Source organism: Mustela lutreola, chromosome 6 (genome assembly GCF_030435805.1).
Source record: "Mustela lutreola isolate mMusLut2 chromosome 6, mMusLut2.pri, whole genome shotgun sequence".
NCBI classification, from domain to species: domain Eukaryota; kingdom Metazoa; phylum Chordata; class Mammalia; order Carnivora; family Mustelidae; genus Mustela; species Mustela lutreola.
Genome location: NC_081295.1, coordinates 7789669 through 7795498, shown reverse-complemented (window position 1 = coordinate 7795498; position 5830 = coordinate 7789669).

Below are 5830 nucleotides of genomic sequence, written 5' to 3'. Positions count from 1 at the left end.
ACAAACTAGATGCTCTGGATTTGGAAAGAATTCTTGGAGTTTTTCAGAGACTCGGAATGAAATGTTCATGTGTAAGAATTCATGTTGGGTTTTTAGAAAGATGAAGATTTCACATATGGCTTTTGGGTACAGCATGAATAAACTCTAATTGCCGACAAATTAGAAAACCAGAACATTCCTAATACTGGGTTGATTAGTGCTGGCAAGCTTTGTTACCATCTCCATCTTAAATAAGGAACATAATCCTGTCTAGAGTTGTGGGATAAATATTTCAGGATGTTATTAACGCAAAGGTCATTATCACACTGATACACTGATATATGCTTTTGATCAAAGTGTACCCTTAAAATGATTTGGTCTTGGACAAATGTAGAAAGAGAAAAAGAGTCCTTAAAACACAATAATGGTACAATGAAACACCATTAAAAGTCCTTCGGTTCTATTAGCCCTGGTGGAGCGTAGTTGAGTGTTTATGGGAAATCAAACTGAGGTCCCGAGGACTTCCCACGTTTCTTCTTTCGGGGAGAGGAGACAGGTGAGACCCAAGGGGCAGAGTGACCCTTTCCCTTTCTGCATGACTGAGCCGGGGACTCACTAACACAGGGTATGTGTGATGGTATTGGTTGTATCTGGAGAGCTCAGCACCTAAAATCTTGCCTCTTATTTCTGCCGACTGAGAACAAGGGTTATTTCCCAGGTGACTGTCAGGATCCAAGGGCCTGCTGTCAGACGCATGAAGGAGGAACACGAGTGTTAGGCTGACTTGGATAGAGCTGGTCCATGGGCGGGCTCAGTCGTCCATGTGTGGCCATTTTCTCCAGGCCTGTCCCCGGGGAGGGGGAAGCTCTCTGCAAGGACACTCTCAGTATTAGCATTCACAGAAGGTTCCTGCTGGCTTAAACTTTTCCCTACAGACCTCGTTCCCAGCTTTCAATCATTCTGCTTCTTCATCCTAGCGTGCGGTGAACTGAGGTGGGAGAAGAGCATGCTGGTGAGGGCGAAGCATCCTGGAGGGCTACAGACAGACTAGAGTGGCCCACCACCCCCACCTCACCCGCCACCCACTCCCACACAGGCCACACCACTGCTGGCTGTGGAATGAAGTAGAATGCTCGGGAAGGGGCCTGGGACATCTGATGAACCTGTGCCCTGTCTCCTGGGTGACCAGAGATGAGCCTGAGTGACTGGAGGTGCTCATGAAGTTTGCTGGAGTTCAGTGAAGGGACTGTCGGGGAAGGTAAGGCAGGACATTAATGTCTTAGGAGCTGGGCTGTATCTGTGGCACGAGTGAGACCTCCACAGGGTAAGGTCTCTCCAGAGGGTCCCAGAGAGACCCCAGCCCCTGCCTCCATTTACAGCCCGGACGAGGACTGGTGCTGACTCAGAGAACGTTCCGTACTCTACCCTGGGAGGCTCCCTGACAGGGTCCTGGCCCACAGGGAGACCAGACTCCGAGGAAACGTCGAGAAAATTCTATGGTACTTCGACAGAATAATTTCCATTTAAATGGAAATATCTGTTAAGGCAATAATTAAAATACTGGGTTTGTGTTTTGTGTGACTTTGTTTTTCATTTCATCTGTCATGTCATTTTTATGATATTTTGAAAAAAAAAAAAAGTCTTTGGGGGATTGGAAATAAAAGCAGAGGGAAACGTCCCTTGCCGTGGGTCATCAGGAAGCCCATCTGCAGGCCCGTGACTTAGATTCTGTTTCTTTTGCTTTCTCTTGTTGGGGACTTGTGCTTACCTGTCGAGTGACACCGTCGTGTTGTGTTATGTTGTGTGATGCTAGGCCTAAAAAAAAGTAGTCATCAGTGACGCAAAGAATGGAAAGTTCTGGGGTTTTCATGGAGTAGGCTGAGTGACCACATCGGGAAGATTTTGTGTGGCCAGGTCGCTGCTACTGACATTGCTCCCTACCCCCATCACCTAGACAACCCCCAGAGGCCGAGCTGCCGCCTCCTGCTGCCTCCACACGCCACTACCATGATGCTCCAGTCACAGATTTGTCTGTGCCAAGTGCAAGGTGAGAGCACCGCTGGAAACACCATCGACATAGTCTCATCCTGCATCTGCCCCCTTCCCGTCCCTTCCCTTCGCTTCCCTGTGGGACCTACATTCCACAAACACTATACCTAATGGGATGCGCAAGAATGACAAGTACCCGCTATGGCCCCAGCCTTTGGTTGCCCAACATTCCACACATCTTTTCCCCACTTGTAAGCCTCCCACACCCTCCACACATGTCCTGTCTCCCTCCCTGCTCGGAGCATTTCCAGGGAGCACATCCAGCTCCGAGTTGGGGATATCCGGGTGGCACCCTTTCCTCTCCCTTTTTCCTGCCCCGAGACCATTCGTCTGAGTTTAGAGAGAAGCAACGAAAGAGAAAACCCTGAAAAGAAGAAAATCACAGGGTAGGAAAATGTTCATCATCTGGGTAATTGGCCTCTGAAAACACTGCGATATTTTCCCTTCCTTTCACACTCTGTCAAACATCAGTCTGCACACACTTGAGATGAGTTCTACAGTGTAGTGTTTTGCATGACCTACCTGTACATGGTTTGATAATAAAAAATTTTGTAATGATGGGCTGTCTGTATTTTTTCAATTCCATGATTTTTCACCAGAAACTAAGGCAACAAATTTCTGTATTGCTTCTAGAAACTTAAGGAGCTTTACGTTTGTGTATGTGCGGGACTCCTTGTGTTTTAAACAGAAAGGAGAGAGTCAATTTTGTGCAGCTAATTCTCTACATCTCTCCCAACAATATTATTTTCTGGAATGCACTGAATTGAGAAGCAAGACCAACTGGCCAGGGTTGTGAGACTATTTGTGTCAACAATAATACCCACTTCATGAGAAGTAGAGATTAATACTGCCAACCCAAATAGCTATTTGCCAGATAATTTTCTTCAGGCTTCATGTACATATCCCATGCAATACTCATAACCTCGTCAGCACATACTTTTATTACATCTATTTTATAAAACTAGTAAAGGGCAGAACCAGAACTCAAACTCTGACATCTGACCCTGGAGCCTCTACCCTTCAGGTTACTCAAACATTCAGATCTTTCTGATATTGGCCAAAGACCTGTTTCACTGTTAACGCTGAAGGGGAAGCTGAGAAATTTACATGTCGTATGGATGACCTGAGGAACCACTGGGGAAAGATGAAGGTGTTCCTTCAAGCTTACTGTCTTTCACAAAGATAAGTAGTGCAGGGGTTAGCATTAAGAAAACAAAACCTTGGTGTTCTGGCTTTTTCAGTGTCCCTGTCTTCCTCCTCCAGCCCTGTTGCTGTAGGTTGGTAGTTACAGTTAAAGTCCATGGAAGAGATGGAATTGGGGCCATGCCAACATTTGCATTTCAGGTTTCAAAGGAAGGTTCTGCATTAAGCTGAGCTTCCCCTGCCTATAAAAAAGACAAGACGATCCCGTGGAAAATAGTGGAGAACATCATGCTGGGGCGTGGATCCTGTTTCTAGGTAGCATCTGGAAATTCCTGCTTGGGGGTCATTTTCACCTGCTGGTTGTTCCTCCTGAAAACCAGTCCTGTGTCCTGTCCCTTGAAGGGAGCAAATGACAGAAATGTTCCAGAGAAGAACCTGGCAAGTTGGAGGGTACATGAAAATACATGACAGATGGGGTTGGAAACACGAAGGGCAGTTCTAAAGCATCTTGGGAGTAGGGGAGAAATTAGACCATAAAACATAAGGGTAAAGGACGTGACAAACTACTCGAGCAATGAATTAAGAACGACATTGGTTTGAGAATGAGTTAATAGTACTCAAAGTTATGGAAATGAATTCTGTAACAATTAGCAGGAATCTATCTTCTTTCATTAAAAAGTTTTAAATGATTTGAAATAAAATTTAAAAAATTTATGGACCTCATCCCTCTTCCCTGTTTTTAGAATGCCTTCCTATTCCAGAATGATCCAGACCAGGCCCATCCACTGTTTTATCTTCAAGTCTCTAGAGAAGCCTCATCTTCAACAGCTTTTGTCTCTCAAGAACGGTTGAATGAACAAAGAAAGCTTTCATATAAAAAGCTAACAACCTCTTTCTCTCTCTGTGTGCCGTGCTCAGTTTCTCTGCTTGTAAAAATTCCTTCGGTGCAACCGTGACATCTACCTCTGATCTACTGACACCAGCACCAGCCACTACCTTACACTTTCACTTTATCACATTCTTGCAGTTAGTATTTTGTCACCCATGCTATATAATGTATGTGTACTACATCATATATAGTTTACTTGGTGTGTTTTGTATAAAAATTTTATCTTACTCTATGTGGTTTTCCGCAAACTTTTTCCCCTCAGCATTATGTTGAGGGGATTCACCGACGCTGTTGTGTGTAGTGTTATTTATTTATTTTGACTGCTGAAATATAGTCCTTTGGGCAAATAGACCACATTTTACTTATTCTCTGTCAATGGACTGTTTCCAGCTTGTTAGCTTTTTTAAACTGAAAACACTGCTGTTTAGAAGCTTTTCTATGCACATCTCCTGGTACACTTGTGCAAGAATTTCTCTTGGGCATGTACCTAAAATTGGCATTGTTGGGTCAGATTTACAAAACAATGGCATAGCATTTTCTGAAGTGGGGAGGGTCAGATGGAGTGAGCCAATTCGCACTCCTCCAAAATATATAGATACAGCTGACTCCCTTCTACACCTCTCAGTGTTCACCAGTCTAGATGGTACATTGTTGTAGACTTGATTCACATTTACCAGGTTGCTAAAGAGAATGAGCATCTTGTTAAGATTCTTGACCCTTCATTCCATGTCCATCCTCCCCACAATTCATGTCCACTCAACTTCAGAATTTGACTGTTTTTGAAAATGAGGTCCTTGTAGATGTAATCAGTTAAGTTATGATGAGGTCATTGTGGATTAGGATATATCCCCAATCCAATGATTTGTCCTTATAAGAGGGCCTTGCAAAAAACAGGCATGTATGGAGGAGAGATGTCTGTGCAAAGGGAGAAGCAGAAACTGTAAATATGTCTACAGGTAAAAGGATGTTAAAGATTGCCAGAAAAACCCAGAAGCTAGGAAGAGGCAAGGAAGGATTTCTTTCCAGAGCTTTCAGAGGAGAATGGCCCCACTGGTCCCTTGAATTTTTTTCCCATGGGTCAAATTTTTAAAAATCTCTCTTCCAATTTTTTTTCATGTGTCTATTAGCCATTTGTATATCTTCCTTGGAGAAGTGTCTGTTCATGTCTTCTGCCCATTTTTTGATGTGATTATCTGTTTTTCGAGTGTTGAGTTTGAGGAGTTCTTTATAGATCTTGGATATCAGCTCTTTGTCTGTACTATCATTTGCGAATATCTTCTCCCATTACGTGGGTTGCCTCTTTGTTTTGTTGACTGTTTCTTTTGCTGTGCAGAAGCTTTTGATCTTGATGAAGTTCCAAAAGTTCTTTTTCACTTTTGTTCCCTTTGCCTTTGGAGACATGTTTTGAAAGAAGTTGCTGTGGCCAATGTTGAAGAGGTTCCTGCCTATGTTCTCCTGTAGGATTCTGATGGATTCCTGCCTCATGTTGAGGTCTTTTATCCATTTTGAATTTAGCCTTGTGTATGGTATAATAGAATTGTTGAGTTTCTTTCTTCTACACATAGCTGTCCAATTTTCCTAGCACCATTTATTGAAGAGACTGTCTTTTTTCCACTGGATAATTTGTCCTGTTTTGTCGAAGATTAGTTGGCCACAGAGTTGAGGGTTCATATCTGGACTCTCTACTCTGTTCCATTGGTCTATGTGTCTGTTTTTGTGCTAGGACCATGCTGACTTGGTGATCACAGCTTTGTAGTAAAGCTTGAAATC